Here is a 24,016-nt window from a genome sequence, read left to right as displayed (position 1 = left end):
GCATGTTCGTGAGGACATGATTTATTTCCTATTTTTGTTTTTCTTTTTGCCGACCATGCAAAAATGGGTGTGAATATCATCCTCCTTCTTATTTTATTTTTTTTGAAGAGGTATCATCCTCCTTCTTATAATGTTTAATTGCCATGTATATCTTAAGATGGGGCCACCTCATGGAGTCATCCGAACTAACTAATTGATGGGTCACAATGCAAATTAGTTGCATCCTGCGAATCATTTTCGGGGGCTTATCCGAACCTCCTGTTGATGGTTCACATTGCCCCAAAAAATGACGATCCTCAAGATGATCCAAGCCGTACATTTTAATGGGCTGATCTGAGCCTTTCATTTGATGTAAATCAACCGTATCTCTCATACCGTATCCGTAAGACGATCAAATTTGTCCAATTTGTAGGCCTCAATATATATGGGATGTGCTCCTCCAAATCAATTTCGCGGGATGATCCAAACCATTAATTTATAAAGCTGTGCCTCAAAAATCATTTTCGAGAATTATCCGAATAATTCAACCTGATGATCGCAACAAAATTGGTTGTTAAAATAACCTCCCAGAAATCTTGACTATTCCCTTGATGGGCATCTTTATGCACTGGATCGAAGTAGGTTCAAAACTCATTTTTCATTAAAACAATGTGCGGACCCCCTCTTTGATCCATATCTTAAACAAACGTTCAATGCGGGCCCACCGAATGGGTCCAAATTCTCCCCTGGTTTGGATTCTTCTGAATAACCCTTCTCAACACTTAGCGAAAAGAAAAATGCAGAACATTGCGGAAATGATCGGAAAGATTGAGAAAACATAAGAGGCGGACACGGGAATGGGAAACACTGAAAAACGAATAGCGAAACACTAACTTCTTTGTTGATTAAAGCGGAGCAAAATGGGGGTGTCTACAGGTGCAACTCACTACGTGACAAAATTCAGTCCGGCCCAAGCCGGACAGGATATGGCGCAACTCGCTACGCGACAAAATTCAGTCCAGCCCAAGCCGGACAGGATATGGCGCAACTCGCTACGCGACAAAATTTAGTCCGGCCCAAGCCGGACAGGATATAACGCAGCTCGCTACGAGACAAAATTCAGTCCGGACCAAGCCGGGCTGGATATGGCGCAACTCGCTACGCGACAAAATTCAGTCCGGCCCAAGCGCAACTCGCTACGCGACAAAATTCAGTCCGGCCCAAGCCGGATAGATTTCCAGGCCGGACGGACAGATTTTCCGGACTGATTTCCAGGCCGGAAGGACAGATTTTCCGAACTGATTTCCAGGCCGGACGGACTGATTTCCAGGCCGGACGGACTGATTTCCAGGCCGGACAGACAGATTTTCCGGACTGATTTCCAGGCCGGACGGACAGATTTTCCGGACTGATTCCGCAGGCCGGACAAACGGCTTCGCCGGACAGACTCCTCCCCCCGATCAGGAATGTAACTCACCACACTTCCCCAAATCACTACAATGACTTGGAGAACTGGGGGCAACTGATGGGGAATAAAAACAGCAGGCTATTAGCTGTCGACACGTGGCCCGAGGATGGCCCACCGCAGATCCCGCGTCAGCAGGGGTAGTTTGGTAATTACTACAGAGTAGGTGAACTTGAACCTATAGCTGGCCGACACCTGTCCTGGGATAATAACTCCCCAACTACCCCAGGTTTCCCTCTATAAAAGGGCTTCCAAAGCTCATAAAAAAGAATAATAACTTCTTCTCAACCACTCTAAAAACTAGCTCTGCACTCCTGTTCATACTGACTTGAGTGTCGAAGGGCCTGTCCGGAGTAACACTCCGGGTTGGTCTTCTGACCTCGTTTGCTCCTTGCGCAGGACTCAGCTCCTTCACTTCGGTTCCGCAGGACTCAGCTCCTTCACCTCGGCTCCTCGGGTCCTCCAACTCGGCTCTTACGTCACTGTCGTATCTGTTACCGATTTTAGGCCTAACACCATCTATTCATCCTTCCTCCTTGTGGCAGTGTGCACTTGGAGCATATCCTTTCCATCACCACTTTAAGTGGTTACCTCTTCCATCCCACCAATTCCATGGTGGAGCTAGCAAACTTCTCCATCTCAAGATCTAATGTTCTCCTTTTGTTGCTCTTCACTTTTGTAATTGATGAATTTGGACCTCTCCAGTCATCATCTTAAGGAAGTTATAGCTGTATTTTCTTTGTAATACCATGTTTGGTAGGTTGAATTAAAGGGAAATGCAAAACAGTCCTCTATATATTCACTTATTGAAAGTGTTTGATGAAATGTCTGAGTGAATTGTCATGCATTTTATGTGTTAACAAGCTTGGGAGAAAGGTCATAGAATCATAGTTTTTTGGGGTCATTACAAGTGGTATCAAAGCATCATCCTGCCAGCCTTGGCGGCCAAGGGAACTCACAAACGCGCTGCGAGAAAATTGGTCCACGTTTGGACAGCTTTTAGTGGCTTGATTGCTCCATCCACTACGCCTCTTTTGTGTTTGAGGAAAGTCCCAAGTGAAGGTAGTTTTGGGCAGTTTAGAACTACAGAAAACTCTTGCAACGACGCCCACCAACTGTTTGAGGAAAGGCCCAAGAGCAAGAATGTTCTGGTCAGTTTTTAGGCTGCAAAAAAGCCTTGCAAATGACGCCTCCTAAGTGTTCGAAGAATTGCTCGAGTGACATTACCCAATTGTGAGTTGCCGTGACATTCCATCATTGGCACCACCAACTGTTTGAGGAAAAGCCTAACAGAAATACACGGTTCTGGACTATTTTGGGCTGCAGAAATGCCCAGCCAAGGATGCCCTCCGTATGTTTGATGAAATGCTTCAATAAGCCTGCCATCTGTTAGATCAAAAGCATCTAGTTGTGAGTTGTAACACCCTCAGGTGTTTGAGGAAAGGCCCGGTGCAAGACACATTTTGGCTGACTTCGGGCTGCAAAAAGACTTTGCCAACGAGACCCCTAGCTGTTTGATGAAATGCTCAAGAGAGAAAAGTCTACGCAAACAATATTTCAAGGGGCCTGCACAACCAGTTCTTGTTGGGTAATTTGTGAGGCATCAAGCACTAGATCTTGAAGTAAGGATTGTGGGGTGTGGATCCTACAAATGTGAGTGTTGTGCAAGAATTACTACAAAGGAGTAGCAAGGTCTTCTAGTCTGCATACCAACTATTTGTCGTGTGGCCTATGAGGGACTGCATACCAACTATTTGTTGCGTGGTCTGTGAGATAACTACAACTATTAGATTGACTACCTTCGCCTAAGTGGACTCATTCGGAAAGACCTCATGGAGTCAACACAGAGGTGGTCTAGGGACAATGATTTAGAGGAGCGGTTGGTAGCATGCTTCGCCGCTGCTATCGACACTCGCTTTGCCCGCCTTGAAAGCACCACACTCGAGGCTTTGGAGCGGTTGTCAACTCACTATAGTAGGGGTGACAATTTCGGGGCAATGACCGAGTCCCTTAATTTGGAGAGGGCCATTTCTACTCATCTTAATATAGATACACCAACCCTCCATCCACACATGCCAATGGCTCAAAAGGATACTACGACATCGGTCGAGAGTGAAGCCAGTGCGATGGTGACTTGCACTCCTAGACCAACACCAGCACTACTAACTTGCATGACGACGCCAACACCACCGTTAACACAGCATACGCCAATGCATATTGATATGACTGGGGCTTATTCAAAGACCAAGTATGAAGTGGTTGTTGATGATCACAGTGATAGTAGGGGTGATGCTACAGACGAGGGACCAAGCGTTCAAGTGCATATCATTGATGTCCTCCGTATAAAGAGGAGGCAATCAAGCTACGTGATTTATTACAAGTGTCTGTGGCCCATGATGGGGATGTTTCTTGGCACATCGCTCACTTGACCCTCACATTGGCATGGGCACATGTGATCATGCCGTATAGAGGAGCTCAATTCGTAATTGTCCCCTATCTTGTGGAACCGACATGGGACCCCAACATCAATCGAAAGGCATGTCATCGCTATTTTCTCCATTTTCATGGGCAACTTCAAGCACATGATCCCAACGTACCACCCAGGTTCCCATACGATCACGGGCGTCACAATTACATAGTAGTATCATTTCTTTTCCAATTGCTTGGGGGCAAGCAATTCGGGAAGGGGAGATTTGTAATGTTCCTTTTTAGGAACATTGATCAAGTATTATGGATCGAATGGAAACACAAGGATTGGGTCGTGTGGGACCACTCAGTGGGCCGAAGATCAGACAAAGGTGCAAGGTTTGAGCAGTGTGGGGCCCCTTTTGTGAGTTTGGGCATCATCTATGGGGCCAGATCTTGTGGAGGTGGTCCACTTGTGGGGCATATGGAGTGCGATACCCTCTCTAGAATACGGGCCAAGGTGCCATCTAGCGTTAAAGAGGCTGTGTCATGGGCCATGTTTTGAACTATTTATGCTTCCGTGCTGAAATGATAGGGGCACCCATTTTTGTTGTCCATTGGGGGCAAAGGCCCCTCTTGTGGTTGCTTTCAAGAGGGCATGAAATTGGTAGAGGCACTCCATATGTTTTGGGTAGGTGTAATTGGGGAGTTATAAGTGCCTTGTGGTGAAGGGAGAAGAGATTATGCATGTTTTTATCTTTCCTTTGTAACCATGAACACCCTACGACTAGTGAAGTCGTGTGTTAGCAAGAGGAATGAACAGTGCGTTCTACTTCCTCTAGCAATTGGTGCAGTGAGCACCCCATCTATTCATCCTTCCTCCTTGTGGCAGTGTGCACTTGGAGCATATCCTTTCCATCACCACTTTAAGTGGTTACCTCTTCCATCCCACCAATTCCATGGTGGAGCTAGCAAACTTCTCCATCTCAAGATCTAATGTTCTCCTTTTGTTGCTCTTCACTTTTGTAATTGACGAATTTGGACCTCTCCAGTCATCATCTTAAGGAAGCTATAGCTGTATTTTCTTTGTAATACCATGTTTTGTGGGTTGAATTAAAGGGAAATGCAAAACAGTCCTCTATATATTCACTTATTGAAAGTGTTTGATGAAATGTCTGAGTGAATTGTCATGCATTTTATGTGTTAACAAGCTTGGGATAAAGGCCATAGAATCGTAGTTTTTTGGGGTCATTACACTAGTACACAAACAAAGTCAATGAGTCAAGAGCTCATTGACTCCACTAGATTAGAACTAGGGATGGTGCCTCTGGTTAGGATATATATATATATATATATATATATATATATATATATATATATATATATATATATATATATATATGAGGAAAAGGATTGTACGCTCGAACGTAGTAAGCTTATGGTACGCTCGAGTGCCCAATCACATATAGGCCCACTTTGTTAGGACGATCCAAAGTATTCATTTGAAATGCCCTTACATAGATGGGGTGTGTACCAAAAATCAGCTCCATAGGATCATCCTAACCCATCCATTTGTGGAGGGCAAAATGGACAGACCACAAATCTGCCCATTTTTTGCCCTCCACTTTTGGAGGGGTTAGGATGATTCAATGGAGCTGATTTTTGGTACACACCCTATATATGATAGGGCCTTGCAAATGAATGCTTTGGATCACCACAAAAAATATGGGACCCATGTGATTGGGGCACTCGAGCGTACCATAAGCTTGGTACGCTCGAGCGTACAATCCTTTTCCTCTATATATATATATATATATATATATATATATATATATATGAGAAAACGGTTCCTACACATATGTGTAGAGAGTTCTCTACACACTAGCTTAAAATACAGTGGAGGCCCACATTGTTTGGGTGATCCAAGCCATCCATTTTAAAGGCCCTCACATAGATAGGTTGTCTACAAAAAATCAGATCCATAAGATCATCCCAACCATACGATTTGTGGAGGTAAAATGGATGTCTTTAAACCTTCACAAATTAGTCTATTTTTTGCATCCATAGTTCAAATGGTTAGGATGATCCTATGGATCTGATTTTTTGTGGACACCCTATCTATGTGAGGGCCTTAAAAATGAATGGTTTGGATCACCCAAATAATGTGGCCCCCACTGTATTTTAAGCTAGTGTGTAGATAACTTATCTACACATATGTGTAGGAACCGTTTTCTCATATATATATATATATATATATATATATATATAGAGGAAAATGATTGTGAGCTTGAAGCTCATTTAGCTTATATGAGCTTGAGGGCCCAAACACATGGGTCCCACATTTTTTGTGGTGATCCAAACCATTCATTTGCAAGGCCCCATCATAGATAGGGTGTGTACCAAAAGTCAGCTCCATTGGATCATCCTAACCTCTCGAAAAGCGGAGGGCAAAAATGGGCAAATTTGTGGCAAACGGTGTCTGTCCATTTTGCCATCCACTTTGGATGGGTTAGGATGATCCAATGGAGCTGATTTTTTGTACACACCCTATCTATGTAAGGGCCTGTCAAATGAATGCTTTGGATCATCATAACAATGTGGGCCCACATGTATTTGGCCCTCAAGCTCATACAAGCTAAATGAGCTTCAAGCTCACAATCTTATTCCTCATATATATATATATATATATATATATATATATATATATATATATATATATATATATATATATATATGTGTGTGTGTGTGTGTGTGTGTGTGTGTGTGTGTGTGTGTGTGGGTATTGATTATTAGATTAGGGCATACTTTCTTAGTTAGGGCTCATCATCTAATTCAATCAATTATATCTATCCATCATTCAGATCTAGATCAGGTCAATGGCTCTTAATCACCATTATCATGGCCATTGTCTATCTTCTGATCTACTGATCATAAATCTGATCCATGTTCTTTACCATTGATTTACCTCCATTGGATCATATCGCGATCGCTGATGGAAAAGTTTGATCTTGCCTATATATCTTTATTAGTGCATGATTTATTGCCGAGACCATCTATCTAACTCTACATTTAGGGTTGACCTATTTCTCATCACATTTATCTTATTTGATTATCAAGTGAGCAAACATGTAAATACCCAAAACGCCCGAAACAAAAATTCGTTTCTTCCTTTTAGGGAGGAGCATTTTTGTCCTCTAGTGTTTTAGTTTAATTAGGGCTTCTTAAAGAAAGCCTATAAATACATCCTTTTGGAGTTTAATCAAACCCTAAACTCGTTTTGTTCAGCCCCAAGAGAGGATTTTCATGAGAAAGAAAGAGGAGATCGAGTTTTGGAAGAAGAAAGTGAAGATCAAGTTAAGAACTATGTTCTTTATTGATTTATGTTATTACAAAATCTAAAACAAGAATTTTGTGATCTTAAAAAGATGAAAGCGAAGGTTTTATTTCATTTAATATGTGCCTTAGGACTGATCTCGGTTTTCTTAGGATTCCCTTTGCCATGGAATCCCTAATAAGCCCAAGATTGGATCGTTTTGGTTTTTAGAAAAGTTTGTCTTGAAGGGTCGAACCAAAAAGTTTAGATTATTTTTACAATAATTATGTATCGATTCGAGCATGAAATTAAATTAGTTGAATTCCTCTCATCGATACGAATCCAACGGATTTGACCACGCACGAATCGAAGCTAAAATGAGAAAGTTTGGTCCGTATAAGTTTTGGTAAAATCGGGGACGAAGGTCTGAAAAGCATCTCAATCCACCCAAGTGCAAGCACTTGGTCTCTTATGCCTTTTTTAATTAACTTTGATGAATTTTGGGCGAAAATCATGTGAAATGGGAACGTGCATCCCTGAGAAAATGTCTACCTAAACATGCAAGACCCGGGGATGACCAAAAGAAAATAAAACATCCAAATCCTAAAGAGAAGTGATACCAGTAGCACCTGATATGGGAATAGACACTAGAATCCATCATCTCTTAAAGAGGGGGAGAAAACTAGAGTTAATCGTATATCAGATAACCCTATTATCTATCTCAGCACATCCATACCTAAAGAGAGCTAACATCTGTTTCATCTGTTATTAGAACAAACACTAGAATTCATCGTCTCTCATAGAAAGGCGTCGAAGACTAATGCTACTCTAATACCAGATAATTCATATCTGCCTCTAGTCATACATCTAATCCTAACCAACACATCTAGTAAGCAGTAAACAAACACATGCATATCTATAAAAACTAAACACAATGTACCTCCGCAAGGAACAAACGTCAAAAAATGATAGTAGAAATGATAATCAATAATAATAAAGGCTACAACTAAAAATATAAGAGCTATAACTACGCATGTAAGGAATAAGTAATAAAGAACAATAAAGAAACTACAAATAAACATATGATGGTTACAGTTAAGCATGAGAGAGCTACAGTGAAGCATGGGAGAGCTACAGCTAAGCATGTAAGTAAACAAATAAGGAAATCAACTAAGTCAGAAAGAAAACTCACTATCATACACATAAGCAAGAAATAATGATAATCATAAACACAAACCCTAAAACGCTAACAACAAACCCTAAGACCTTAAATTTTTTTGCCCGATTCTTTGGATGGTCTGGTGTTCATCCAAAGCTGCCTACGTATCCCCGCTCCCCAAGAATTAAGGTGACGTAGTTCTTCGCACCTATTCTAAACTATGATGCTTAAGACATCTAGACCACTAAAATAGACTGGACCTAAAAAGACCAGACCGGTTTTTAAAGCTTCTTGAACGTTTATTTAAATTCAAGTGGATTATAGATTTTAAGACACCCTACGTGCCCTAACTAAATGCAAGTTAGCCATAAACTAATGCAGGTGGTTCTTATATCATATGTGTAACTGGGCTGTATGTCTTAAGAAAAATAATGGGCTATCTAATGTATCATATTCTAGTCATCAGTCGGCGATGTGGATCGCCAACTGACCGGACGGAGGAGTAACAAACTCCTAGCTAGGACAGACTCTTAACTCTAAAACAAACACAAAGCACCCAAAACACTCTATCTAGGACTAACTCCTAACTCTAGAGGAAAATCTTTTCGAAAACATTTTGTATGAAAGATTTTTGTATTTTTAAAAGGGTTAAATGATTTATTTACAAAAATTGACTGGCCTAGGTACGAGAATCCTAAGCTGCCTACGTACCTCGTGGAAGAGGATCAAGTCAACGTAGTTCGGAAACAAACTCTCCTATTACGCTCCTAAAATCTTTTTGACATTTCAGATGTTTCAATATTGTTTGAGTTTTAAATTTCAAATGTTTTTTAGATTTAAAAGGTTTGCAAGTATTTTTAGATTTTAAGATTTCAAATGTTTTTGAATTTTTAAATGTTCAAGTGTTTTTTGGATTTTTAAAATGGTTCAGGTATTTTTGAGTTTTAAATTTTTAATGCTTTTGAATTTTAAAGTTTTCAAGTGTTTTTTGGATTTTTAAAATGTTTGCACCCTTTTGGTCAAAGGCCAAAGGGAACAAACAAAGCAACACCCTAGGGCCAAACCTTAGGGCAAAGGGGAAACCCCAAATAAACAAACTCACTAAAAGTGAAATAACCTCAAAACGAGTAAACTAGTGTCCCACTATGAAAGTGAAAATGATCTAAGATCCCAAGTAAGCAAAGCTCTAATAAGACTGAGGTAGTCTCTAACTAAGGGGAGCTGACAACAACACTAAAGTATGAACTCCTAAGCTAGAAGACAAACTAATAGTCTATGAGATAGACCCGTAAACAATCAATACTACAAGAGATGCAAGTCAAAACACATCTACCACTCTATGAGGGGGTGCAAATAAGAATACATCTAACACTCTATGAAGGGGTACAAATAAGTCAAAGACTCTAATAAAGCTACCAAAATACGGGGGCAAATGAGTCAAAGACTCTCTAATAACGCTATCAAAGGCAAATAAGCAAGGGTGCTAGTGAGACTAGGCAAGTCTCCTGAACACAAAGGTTGGCTCCAAGTATCCCTATCATTGCCCTTGCAATGATAAAGGCTAAGGCAACTAACAGACCAAGTTGGTCTCCAACTAGTAGGGGGAACAAGTTGGGGCACAACTTAGAAAGGATTCCATAAATGAGGCAAGGTATGCCTCCTATTGGCTAACTCTATACCAAGATCAAGGTTTACTCCCTAAGGGATAGGCTCTAAACAACAAGGCTTGTCTCCAAATGAGAACTGCCTTAATGAGACAAAATGTGTCTCCTAGTAGGGGCTCTAGATGACTCTTTCATTGCCCGTGCAATGAGGGAAAAACTAATGTCTAAAAATATCTAAAAGGCTGGGCTAGCTTACGAAATAAAGAGGGGAGTGCTACTTGGACCTAGCAAGTCCCCTAAAGATAGGCTTGGGCTAACGCCTTCATCGCCCTTGCAATTAAAGGAAAATGATGATGTGCGCAAAAGATGTAATCAATGAGGAATGATGCAACCGAGAGGTAAGAGATGTAAGCAATGGATTTCAAAGACGGAATGAGACATGGCATGTCTCCAAGAATGAAACTCGCAAGATTTGGAAGGTTTAAACATATTTTAGAAGTGATCCTATGAGTTTTAGATGCTAAATTGTCATTTAGTTCAAGAACCGGAAGAATGGAGCAAGCTTGTTCGTGGTGTGTCTCTAGCAAGTTCCTAGCATCTTTTAATGCTCAATTTCAGCTTCTTTTAGATATTTTCAACATGTTTTATTAAGGTTTGGTCATGATTAAATCATTTGTTTGCATACATCATTAATTTCAATCACTTAGCATTGAAAAGGTATTGAAAGCACACAACACAACATGCAAACTTCACTACAAATGCACAAAAATTCAAAATAAATCATAAGAATTACTCTATATATGATTTATAATCTGCTAGCATGCTCAACATAATCAAAAGCATCCATTTGAATTAATCTAAGCTTAAAACTACCTTAAAAAAAATTCCACCAAATATGCAATTTTCACGAAAAATGGTAAAAATGCCAAAAAATTCATGAAAATTATTCAATATATAATTTAAAAAACTTGTTAGCACTTTCATCATGTCCAACTATAAGCAATGAAAATGATTTAGGCTCAAAATAGCCTTGAAAAGCAATAAAAGGCAAAATCAAACCTAAAGTGGCAATTTTAACAAAAATATCCAAAAAATGGCAAGTAAATCATGAAAAATATCCAAAAGATGATTCATGACTTGCTACCATACTCAAAACATCCAAAAACAACAACTAAAAATGGTTAGAGCTCATGTTATCCATGATTTTCAAGAAATTGCGTAGTTATGTCATATAGTGTTAAAAATGCAACTTTGCATTGAATTTCGGACCCCTCAAACATCAAAATCATCAAAAATCCTACTAATCAAAATTGTAGATCTCAGCATGAGTGACATTCTCTCAGTTAACCACTTTGTTTGGATCCTGCTAGAAGTGGCCGAAAAATGGCTGCTTCCGATCCATCGTCATTAAAAGACACTAGTGTTTCAGCTGAAAGTTCGCGCTCTGTTTGACACTCAAAACATCATTTCTGGAAACTTTGCTCAAGGACAAAGTTTTAGGAAATCGTTCAAGGAACAACTTTGTCTTCAACAGATCTGGCTAGATGCAGCCAGACGTGCCCCAAAAATGGCCGACAATTTGCTGTTACAGCAAACACAGTTTTACCAGAAAACTAAAACTTTGAAAGTGATTTTTAACACACCGGACATTGTTTATGGAAAAATACACATAACGACAAAGTTTTAGAAAATCTTGTGGCAAACAACTTTGTCTTTTATGTCTCCAGCCGAATCCTGCCAGAAGCGGCCCAGAAGTTACTCGACGCATTAAATTTTCAAAAACTTTGAAAATTAACACATTGAATGGCTGAAACTTAAAAAGAGCATAACTCTCATCCTTTGGCCAAATTTGGGCCGCAATATGCCAAATTGAAGTAAAACACTCAGTTCTAACAGGATTTTAGTGAAAAACGTAAAACAAAATCTGGACAGCATGTATTTTGAAGTTTTCATCATCTTACAAGAGCATTTCACATCAAAATCCTAGATCTATCATAGATTTCACTAGATATTCAAATCACACAGATATTAACACATATATTTTTGAATTTCAAAGCCTAACACATCAGATCTAAAGATTTTTACAAAAATCATCTATGAATTCATCATTTTAACCTAAATTTTCAGCTGAAATCTTAAAATTAGCATAACTTCTTCGTTTCATCAATTTTGGACCATTATACGCCAAATTGAAGATCTCAACGAGCTCTACACCTCTACGCGAGAAATTTTCACGAATTCCAACTGAAAATTGATAAATAAAAAAATGGCAAAAACGAATCTAGACAGCACCTATTTTTGCTATTTTCACATTGAAATTCAACTAGAACTCAAAATTTGAGGAAATTGCTTTAGATCTTCATATGAGACATATTTTTAAACATATTTTGGTAGATTTTAGCCCTAGGTTGCTAGATCTAACCATTTTTAAGTATTTTCCACTTAGATTTCTTATTTTTGGCTAGATTTTCAAAGAAAACTCAAAATCTACTCACCTTTGAGGCAAAAAATAAAAAAATCCAGCCAAAATTGAGTAGATCTTGAAGCTTTTGATGTGAATTCTAGCAGCCTTGAGCTTCTCCTTTGATTTCCTCCCTTGCTAGGTCTTTTTCTTCTTCTTTCTCTCTTTCTCTCTCTAGAAAGCTCTCTCCCTCTCTAGAATTCTCTCTCTCTCTTTCTAAAAAGAAATTAAAAACCCTAATCTTTTTTTCAAATGAGAGCCCAAATGTTCTATTTATAGATGTTAGGCATAATTTTTTACTCCCATTAGTTGCTAGGGCACCCCCAAAATGTGATATTTTGACTTAGTTTTTTGTTAATTAGGGTGGTCTAAGGTAAAAGCTTTAATGAAAAATTAACATAAACTATTCCCCCTTTGGTTACCCTAAGATACCCCCTCCTAGGTATTTTAAACATGGTTTTGCCGAAATAGGGGGTTTCGAGAAGAAAATGGGTCAAAAATTAATGTGGGATAACTCACCCCCCTTTAAAGGTAGCTTACATCCAAAGCGAAGTTTTCTTAGTATAATTAACTAAATCACCCCCCTTTCACTCTAGTGTAAAAGCTAGCTAAATTAATGGCTACTGCACTCCCTATTGCACCACTTGCTCTAACTCGACTCGTCTTATTAGGCATTTTTGCTCGGATTTTGACAAACTTTTGCAGGGACCTTCCTGGGACCCTAATCTACTCTAGGGAGAAATTTGGGGCTCTGGATCACTGATTTGATGGGGTTTTCATTCAATCAAAGCAATTAGGGGTTCGGTCAAAATGGGGTGTCTACAATAGCCTACGAATTTCGCATTGAATTTGTGATCCTCTGAGATATAAGAATATTTTGATCATTGTATACATAAATATCTTTGGAAATCCTTGTGGAACCAATGTGAACTGCAACTTTATATGAACTTTGGAACTTTGTACGAACCTTTGGATCCTTTTGATTATGTGAACACCTTTTGTGGAGGCTTAGGTTATATATGAACTATAAGGGCCCGCACCAATGGGGGTTGTACGTTGGCCTTTGGGTCCCGTCATGGGTGCTATATGCTAACCCTGTCGACTGGTATATGAACTTAGAAACTAGTTTCGGACCGCGGGCAGTCTGATAAAATAATTTGCTTTTTGGGCTAAGCCAATGACCTTTGGGTGATTTTCTACCTTTCTGATCGCTTTCAGTGATCTCTTAAGACTTTGTGACCTCTTTTATATGAAACTTTGAAACATGATTTCGTAAGCTTTGCTTCTCAGTTATCGCAATTGTATCAGTTATCTCATATACAACATTACTATCTTCAGTTGCCTATTGACCATCTCTTTGCAGCATGCTTTTGACCCCACTTTTGTGGTGCGTCATTATGTACTGAGCTTTTCAGCTGACTGTGGTTTATCATTTTCAGACATTGACCCTCGTGGAGCGGACGAGGGAGCGCAGGCGTGACCTTTTGATTTTCAGCTTTAGTCTATTCTTTTAGTTTCATTAGATAGTGAGTATCTGCTTAGGCATTATTAAGACTATGTTATTTCATTTCAATATTGGCTATTGGGGAGAGTGAGAGAAAGATTAAATATTTGACTATTTGGATGTGAATAGCAATTGTGGACCTCTAAGGATATTATGATATGAATGGTTTTGTTATCGCTTTGTTAACCTTGTATACTTGTAAGGTTTCCTTGCAGGTGTAAGGCGTTATCATGTTCCCAGGTCTTATGTGTGCGGCTTGGGGCCATGACAGAAAAGTGGTATCAAAGCCTAAGCTTTAGGTCCTGGGTAGAATATTTGAACAAAGGACTTTGATTGTGAGATTTGGGAACTTAGGTAAGGAGCAATTTAGGAAGCGCTTGATAGATTTGTGTGTTCCATGGACGTCTGAGAACACATAAGTCAATCACACGACCAGGGCCTAATTGTGAATTCAAATGCACCTGGGGACGCTTGGGAAGCATGCGATTTGTAATTGGGTAAGAATCGTAAGAAACTCAAGTGATAAATAATAGCTCCATGGGGTATTTTGATATATAGTATGGATATTTATGAATTGTGAAACATGGGACAAATGACTAATTGAGTGTTTTATGGAATTGTAGAATGGTTAGACGAGGAGCTGTAGGATCTGACCTTGTAGCCAATAGTGTCAATAAGATGTGTCCTATCAGGATTTGTGATAGGGAGTTAGTGGCAGACTTAATACTTTTAGACCTTTATGATTTTGATGTGACTCTGGGCATGGATTGGTTGTCAGCCCTTCATGTCCTTGTGAACTGCAATAAGAAAATAGTGAACTTTAAAATTCTTGAAGAGGAGAGATTCTGTTTTGAAGGGAGTGGAGCTTGCTCTACCCCTGTGATTCTATCTGCCATGCATGTCATTTGCTTAGACAAGGCTATGAAGCATTTCTAGCATCAATAGTGGGAGTTGAGAGTAATGATGTAAGAGTTGAAGATATCTCTGTGGTCAATGAATTTATAAATATTTTTCCTGAAGACCTTCTGGGTCTTCCCCTCGATAGAGAGGTGGAGTTTACTGTGGATTTGGCATCGGGTACGGCACCAATTTCTAAGGCCCCGTACCGGATGGCTTCTGTGGAAATGTGGGAGTTGAAAGAGCAGATAGAAGAACTTCTAGAGAAAGATTTTATGCGATGCAGTGTTTTGTCATGGTGAGCTTGTAGGAATCAGAATTTGTGAGTTATGGATAGGACAATATAGTCAACTCATTTGAACTAGGGGCATTTTGGTTTAGCATATAAGTTAACCAAGCTGGTATGGGACGGTGTGGTGAGTTGTATGCACTAGAAGCCCTTAGTTGAATTGCGATTCAGCGTATTAGTGTGAGAAGATATGATTGGTTCAAGTGTTGTAAGACGAAGCTAGAGAATGAAATAAGTTAGGAATTTGACTTTCTGTGACATGCACCGTTTGATTTTGGTCTGTGATTACTTTGAATCACATTCATCTTGTAATCCTCTTTGATTGGGAATCTGATCGAATTGTCCTATCTTGAGTGCATCCTCGCTAAGATATGGTTGATTGTTCATCACCAATCCGATAAGAATTCTATATCTTTTCTTACGTTTTCCTACCATACATGGTAAAGTTTTGATTGTTTTCCGATAAACTTCTTTAATCGAATAAGATCAAAGATTATTAGTGTGGCATTTGAATAAATTCTGTGCAAAATTTTCCCTTAAAATTAGGAAAACCGAATTCAGTTAGTATTGTTGTTATCTGATATTATGTGTGTTATTGTAATCTAAATTTGACCCTAAACTTTGTTTTGACCTCAAATCGTTAATTAAGGAGATAAATTAGTACTCTGGTAAATATGAAAGGAACATGTGTTCTGAATTTGAACTCTAATATAAGTTATCGTAGTTGCCCATCATTCCACCTCTTAGGTGACTTCTCGTCTCTGTTTGTCAAACAAAAATTTTGAGAAAAGAAAAGCTTGAACTGGGTCAGCTAAAACCCCACAATCTAAGATTTAAAAAAAAAAACTTTGAAATAAAAGAATTCAGTATTGAACTAGTTTAACAAAGTCTTTTAAACTAAAATTTTAAAATCTCAGAGCTATATTTATATATATGTATATATATAAAGAAAGAGGAAAATAATTTGTATATTTGTAATCGAAAGAAACCGCCTAATATATTAGAACTTAGTAGTGAGACCTGACCCTTCGAATCCATTAGAATATGAATGTGTGACATTTGAATAGTTAAGTGATCCATGTTCAACACATATACCCTTTTGAATCCTATCAGAATGTGAAAAACTGAACTCTGAAAATCGACTTATGATGCACGTTCGAACCTTTTATATTTTATTAGATTTTGGTTATGTGGACTTTGATGTTTGATCTATGCCTTCGGCTAGAACCCTATGAATTTTATTGTATTGTGACCATTTAAGTTTATCCCTTGTTCCATGTTTAGAGAGAGATCTATCTCGTATGTATTAAATCTAGCTTAAAATTTTATTCGATAAACCGTAAGAGATCTTTATCGTTGTTATGGACTATAGAACCATTCACATTTTGGATTCTACCTTCAGGAATGTAATGAACATAGAAAGGAAAACAAATTTTTGTTTGAAACCTATAAGTGCATTATTAAGCTGTACTTTGAAAGCCACAATTAGCTACCTTAGTGAGGGAATTAAATGAAATTGTTTGGAAAGTGCTCAGTGAATATCGTATGAAACCTAGCCTTTGGACACATATTCTCCCCAAGATATCATGTGTCACCTTATGATAAGGCCCTTAGTAATTATTCAGTCTTCAAAGTAAATACAAAAAATCAAGTATAGAATTATAACGCCTTGTGTGTTATAACTCAGTTTAAGAATTGTTCAGAATAAGAAGCTTTCTTAGTGAGTAAATTTCGAGGACGAAATTTTTGTAAGGAGGGTAGAATGTAAATACCCAAATTGTCCCCTCTTAAAAATTCGTTCCCCTCTAAAAATGAAGGGCGTTTTTGTCCATGTGAATTAGACTAAAATTAGGGCCTCTTTAAGAAAGCCTATAAATACACATCTTAGAAGAACTTTAGAGCCATCAAGAAAACCCTAACTTGTTTTCTACAGCCCCAAGAGAGGATTTTCGTGAGAAAGGACGAGAACAAGTTTTGGAAGAAGAAAGTGAAGAACAAGGTAAGAACTATGTTCTTCTTTGGGTTATGATTTTAGAAACCCTAAAACAAGGATTAGGTGATCTTGAAAAAATAAAAGTGAAGGTTTTGATTTTTTTTGTTTAAGATATGTTCAAGGGTTGACCTTCAATTCCTCAGGGTTTACTTTGTTCCAGAATTCCTAATGAATCTAGGATCAGATCGTCTTGGCTTTTGGAAGTTTTGGCTTTCGAGGGTTGATAGTACAAGTTTAGATAATTTTTTCGATAATTATGTGTATTGATTCGGAGCGTGAAATTGGGTTTAATGGATTCCTCTCGTCGATACGAGTCCAACGGATCCAATCACGTGCGAATCAAAGCTAAAACGAGAAAGTTATGGCCTCTTGAAGTTTTGGGATGAATCTGGAATTTCCGTAAAAAACACAGTTTGGGACCTTCGGACTTCCGAAGGGAAGCCAGTGGAATTGGTCCATGGCCTTCGGGCTTCCTTCCCGAACCCTGAAATTTTACAAAAGCTTTGAAAAATCATAACTTCTTCATATCTTATCTGTTTTTTATGCTTTTGTACTCTATGGACTCGACAGAAGACGTACTTTATGATAAAAATAAATTCAGAAATGTTTGAAGTCTCCATGATGATGAAAATTTGAAAATACTAAAAAGAACCATAAGACAGGTTACCGTGCCTTTTCCAATTGGACACTAAAGGGTGTCATGTGTTAGTGAAAGGACATACGTGCCTAATAGGACTAAAACTAATGAAGAAACTCATGAAAAAAATTCATACTATTGATTGTAGGTGAATTTGAAGAGGGAAATATCCGTCATTGGAGGTACATAATTTCGTACCACTTTAGTGATGTGATCCACCATTGAATCATATGTCTTTTCGATTTGCAGTCCTCTAATTTCTTAATATGTGAAATCTATGATACCCTTAGTCTTGATTTGGGTCTTGCATGCTTATCGTTTGTTAAACACAATTTATTGAATTTTGTACTCATTGATAGCATACGAATTTCGCATTGAATTTGTGATCCTCTAAGATATAAGAATATTTTGATCATTGTATACACAAATATCTTTGGAAATCCTTATGGAACCAATGTGAACTGCAACTTTGTATGAACTTTGGAACTTTGTACGAACCTTTGGATCCTTTTGATTATGTGAACACCTTTTGTGGAGGCTTAGGATATATATGAACTGTAAGAGCCCGCACAAATGGGGGTTGTACGTTTGCTTTTGGGTCCCGTCAGTGGGTGCTATATGCTAACCCTGTCGACAGGTATATGAACTTAGAAACTAGTTTCGAACTGTGGGCAGTCGGATAAAATAACTTGCTTTTTGGGCTAAGCCAATGACCTTTGGGTGATTTCGTACCCTTCTTATCGCTTTCAGTGATCTCTTAAGACTTTGTGACCTCTTTGATATGAAACTTTGAAACATGATTTCGTAGGCTTTGCTTCTTAGTTATAGCAATTTTATCAGTTATCTCATATACAACATTACTATCTTCAGTTGCCTATTGACCCTCTCTTTACAGCATGCTTTTGACCCTACTTTTGTGGTGTGTCATTATGTACTGAGCTTTTTAGCTGACTGTGATTTATGATTTTCAGACATTGACCCTTGTGGAGCGGACAAGGGAGCGCAGGCATGACCTTTCGATTTTCAGCTTTAGTCTATTCTTTTAGTTTCATTAGATAATGAGTATTTGCTTAGGCATTATTAAGACTTTGTTATTTCATTTCAATATTGGCTATTAGGGAGAGTGAGAGAAAGATTAAAATATTTGACTATTTGGATGTGAATAGCAATTGTGGATCTCTAAGGATATTATGATATGAATGGTTTTGTTATCGCTTTGTTAGCCTTGTATACTTGTAAGGTTTCCTTGCAGGTGTACGGCGTTGTCATGTTTCCAGGTCTTATGTGTGCGGCTTGGGGGCGTGACAGAACCTAACTCAAAAATAACTTAGGTTGGGTTTAGAAATCATGGGTCTTGATTAGGTTGGGTTTCAGGTGTAGAAAGAGGACCTAATCCTGGTATGGGTCAGGTTTAAAGAAAAAAAAACCACCTTTATAGCTGTACTATGACTTTCTTAAATATCTTTTCAATAACATCGTAAATCATAGGAGAAAACAGTTCCTGCGCTCGAGCGCAGATAACTTATATGCGCTCAAGTGCAAGAAACAAAGGGTGGGCCCACATTTTTTGGGTGATCCTAAGCATTCAATTGAAAGCCCCATCATGGATGGGTGTGTACCAAAAATCAGCTCTGTTGGATCATCTTAGGGTGTCCATTTGGGGGGGATGGACAGATATTGTTTGTCCACAAATATGCTCAGTTTTCCCCACAAATGGAGGGGTTAGAATGATCCAATGGAACTAATTTTTGGTCCACACCCCAGCCATGATGGGGCCAATCAAATGAATGCTTAGGATCACCCAAGAAATGTGGGCCCATCATGTTTTCTACACTCGAGCTTAGATAAGCTTATCTACGCTCGAGTGCAGGAACTGTTTTCTCAAATGGAGAAAACAAGTTCCCGGGCCTGACATGACTATTGATTTAACCCTTTTAATGTGCATTTATTGCTTTTCGAGGGATTTGTGCTCCTTTCTTTTGTCTTTGGGTGGGCTTGGCTCAAATGGTAAAAGCAAGGGTTTCTTGTTAAAGAACTAAACTATTTGAGCACTGCTAGGAACCACGCACCCTTAGGCGACCCTTTTTGGGTCGATACCACTCATTAACTAGATAAATGCAAATTTAAATGGAGGTGATTAACTTGGATTTAATGAGGCGCCCTTTGTGGCTGTTATTTTACATAGGAGCCTTCAGTTGAGCAATCCTCAAGATAAGGGATTTGCTTGGCAATTTCACAACAAGCCATTTCACGGCTCAATTTTGCGGGAGGGAAAATGAATTGATTGAATAAGACAAAATCCTAGGTAGTTAGTGCAACGTGTCCTACCAGAACAGTGTAAAATGATGGGCCCAACTTATGCATTGATTTGGGTAGAGATGGAGGACCTCACCATACGCAATATGGGTTTGAGAGGAGCCCTATCATAGAAAAACGTGGGTAGTGGGCCCCACCCATGGTAAGCATGAGGTGTTTTAAAATCTCCCATGGAAAATTTCCATTTAAAATTCTTTATGGAAAAGGTCTTCTGGTAAATACTTTTTTTTTTTTGATAGAAAACGATTGACACTAAAAAGAAACACTGATAGTATCTATCATATATCTAGGGATTTTTGCTGATTAGTCCTGTATGACAAAATAATTGCTTATTAGTCCCTAAGAAAAGCATATTATCTTTTTAGTCCTACTTTTAGAAAATATTTGCTTAAAGGTCCCTAAAACTCAACGATTTCAATTTTCTCCGTTAAAAATTCTATTACAAAACCCCCCAACCCATTTAATCTATTATACCATTTTTTGATTTCCCTTCCATTACTTTGGGGAAAAAACCTATGACATAAGCAAAATAATCTCTTCCAATATTCTCTTCGAAAATCCTTCAACAAAAAATCATTTTAGGAATTAAACAAATTGAAAATCTCTCTAAAATAAATTAAACAGGTAGGAATAAAGGAAGAAATTTAAGGAACACTACAAGAAAGTTGTCTTATAGAGGCGGACCTACAAAGGCGGCCAAAGAAACTGCCTCTACAGGTACAAAAATAGAGGCGGTCGAATTCGTATATCTATAGAGGTCGTTTGGACTGCCTCGTCAAGTTCCCAAAAATGAGAACCGCGAAACAGGAATTACGTTCGCGGTATTTTTTACGTCGTCTGTCCATACCGCCTCTATAATTCAGTTAATGGCTGCCTCTGGAAATTCTAAATAAAAAGACAAAATTTCTTAACTTTTATTCCTCAACCCTCGACTTTTGTTTTTCCCTCTTCCTTTTGCCGCTAACCTAGAATCCCAAATCCAAAATCACAAATCGGTCTCCTCCCCGTTTTCCATCTTCGTTTTCATTTGATTAGGTCTAGAAGAGGAGAAACCCTAGTAGAGAAGAGGAGAAAACGAACTTTTCGATTAGTCTGTTGAGGGGAAAGGGGGTTTTCTATCGCTCTTACTCTGAAATCACTTTCCGATTAGTCTTTTGAGCTTCTCTTTGACGGTGAGCAAAAAAGCGGTTTTCCAAGAGCGGTTTTCCAAGAGCGGTTTTGCAGGTATTGAGAGCTGTTTCTGCTGTTTTACTCTCTTATTCTAGGTTTTATGTATATCAAAAAGCTATTTTCTGTTTTCTTCTTTTTCTTCGTATTTTCTCATTTTCTTCTTCGTTTTTCTGTAGATCTGTACATGTAACTCTCTGATACCTCTGATATTTGTTGATTTCTCTAAAAAAAATTTCTCATCCGTTTATCTTTAATTTCCAGTTTAGTTATCTGATTTTTCTTCTTGCATTTTTCGTTTTAGATCTAGGTTTCTCTACTCCTTTGTTTTGATTATTTTGCTAAGTATGATTCCTGCAGAGATATGAGTTATTTTGTATTGAATCGTGGTTTTCCTTCACACATTTAGGGTTAGGTTTTCAGTAGATGTTTGTCAGATTGTTTTGGATTTTTATTTTCTCCTTTTCATTTAGGGTTTCAGATCTCATAGTTCTATTTGTAAGTGATGTTCACCAATGTACTGATTTGCAGTAGAAAGGGGGGAAATCTGGACGTGAAGCGAAGAAACCCTAAACGGTTCTGAGGAGCGGCGAATCCGCTAGAGGTACAAGTTCTAATGTATCCATGTTACTGTTCCATGAAAATCTGGGCGAGATTTTGGTTTTTTTTTCAGTTTCTTCAAGGTTTTGGAATGTATATAGCAAAACCCTAGTCATATACAAGTTGTAATCAGATTCATGTTGTTCTAATCTTATGCTTGATTCAATTTCCTTTCATTTGTATGAGCCAAACCTCCATATGATAGAATAGGAAGAGGCATACAGTACCATACAAGTGTTCACTACAAGAAACATCGGTATTAGCGACCCACTAAATTGGGTCGCTAATACTAAAAATACCGTTGCTAATAGTAATAGCGACCATTTTTTTTGGTCGCTGCGTGGTCGCCAATTTGATCGTCGCTAATAGTCTTTAGCGAGCCAAATTAATATGAGTGGTCGCTAATTCGATCGTCGCTAATAGTCTTTTAGCGAGCCAAATTAATATGAGAGTCGCTGAATGTTACCCATTAGCGACCCATCAAACCGTTGCTAATGACATCATACAATTGTAGCTAAAGGTTTGTAGGCAACCAAAAAAGACAACCAAATTAAGCATTAGCGACGGTCGGAGCGGTCGCTAATATATTTATAGCGATGAAATATGTTGGTCGCTAATATATTTCTACATGTATCCAACAAAGAATAAATCCATATATTTGTACATATGGAAATCATTACAAAAGGCACATCTTAGACAATTAGGAATAGGAGAAAAGAACCATTTACCCCACACATCTAAAATCAACAACAGAAAAACTAAAAGCACAAACATCATGCATTTTCATAATACACATGCATTCAAGAGTAGGGGAATATAAAAAATAAGCGAAGAAAGCAATAATCGAACATGCAAATAGATCTTAAGGAAAACAAATCTAAGCCACTTATTTTAACCTTTTGTTTTAGACCAACGACTGAATACTACTATCACATCTGTAATTTTTTGGCACATTACCCGTGGGCGCACCTATTCCCATTCTGATCACCAGTCACCACATGTATGCATGTGGATAGCGGATATTGAGTAAGATGTAGTTTCAGGAGTCCCGGGGGCAACCAAACCAGTCCCCATTCCAATAGCCGTGGAAACAATAACAATTGAGCAGAATTGAAATGATGCAACATGAAGCCTATTTGTCTGCCTTCTCCCTTAGTGCTAGGAAGCTAGAAGCAACTAAAACCCTCTAATTTTCAAACAGCTTGTGATTCTCTACTGAAACTTGTTGCATTGCTTCATGTTTATTGGGAGTAAAGCTGAACGATGAAAATTTTAAAATAGTAATTTCAGCCCTTCGTGAAATCAAGTTAGAAGTCTGTACATGGGACTAACTTCCGTAGAAACCTAAATTAGTTAGATAATATATAGAATATCATAATAACTAATCAGTCTTTAGAGCAAGTATTTCACAGCAAAAGGCATAGGAAATGATTTTGCACCACTCCGATGCAATTGGTTGGAGTCCATAAGCAACGAAGAAAATTTGTACAATAAATTGAGGTAAAAAAACAGAGTTCACATTAATTCGGTCCTAGGAATAAATGGTTATATTTTAATCACAAAGAAAAGGGCATGTGATTTCAAAATACATTTCTAAGATCTTTGGTTACACAACAAAGAGAAATTATATGATGAGTGGGCATCCATGCAAGCATAAGGGGCGGCAGCCCTTGATATTTGATCCAACAGCAGCCTCTTCAAAAGTGGAAAAAGTGGGCTGCTATTGGATCAAATATAAAGGTAGGCTGCCCATGACAGTGCATGCACGCCCACTCATCATATAAAATCTCCACAACTTATAAACATGAAAAACTCTAGTTACAAAAAATCAAAGAATTCGACATGCCAGTCATGCAAAACTATTGTTACCTTCTAAACTTGCTTTATGGAATTGTTTATGTAGCTACTTATTTACATCTCCAAAATGCAAAACTTGTCAATGGATTTACAAATAACATGAACACTAAATACATGGAAAATAAGAAATAGCCAAAGCCCCATCAATCCATTTGAAATGTTCCAAGTTTCCCCCCCTTGCGTCTTATATTAGTAGCAATAAGTTACAGACTCGATCAAATGCAGCGAATTGTTCTTTCTTGTATGAAAAGAAATGACTGGTTTCTACTCAATGACAACCCACAATCATGAAGCAAGCAACATGAGGAAATTAGGTCACCATAACCTTCTACTCATTGAAATGGGTATTTAACAGAGGAAATTATGTGT

The 24,016-nt window shown here is 38.3% G+C and overlaps 1 long non-coding RNA gene across 1 annotated transcript; it reads left to right on the top strand.

Moving 5' to 3' along the window:
• The first annotated feature begins 21,217 nt into the window (after positions 1-21,217).
• On the top strand, positions 21,218-21,966 carry LOC143883597 (uncharacterized). The gene is made up of 2 exons (XR_013252436.1): positions 21,218-21,247; positions 21,722-21,966. It is a non-coding gene; the product is annotated as an uncharacterized LOC143883597 (long non-coding RNA).
• Positions 21,967-24,016: the final 2,050 nt, after the last annotated feature.

Source organism: Tasmannia lanceolata, unplaced genomic scaffold, assembly GCF_043159265.1.
Source record: "Tasmannia lanceolata isolate RefF3 unplaced genomic scaffold, GAP_Taslan_0.1 ptg000008l, whole genome shotgun sequence".
Classification (NCBI taxonomy): Eukaryota; Viridiplantae; Streptophyta; class Magnoliopsida; order Canellales; family Winteraceae; genus Tasmannia; species Tasmannia lanceolata.
This window is presented reverse-complemented; position numbering and strand designations above follow the sequence as displayed.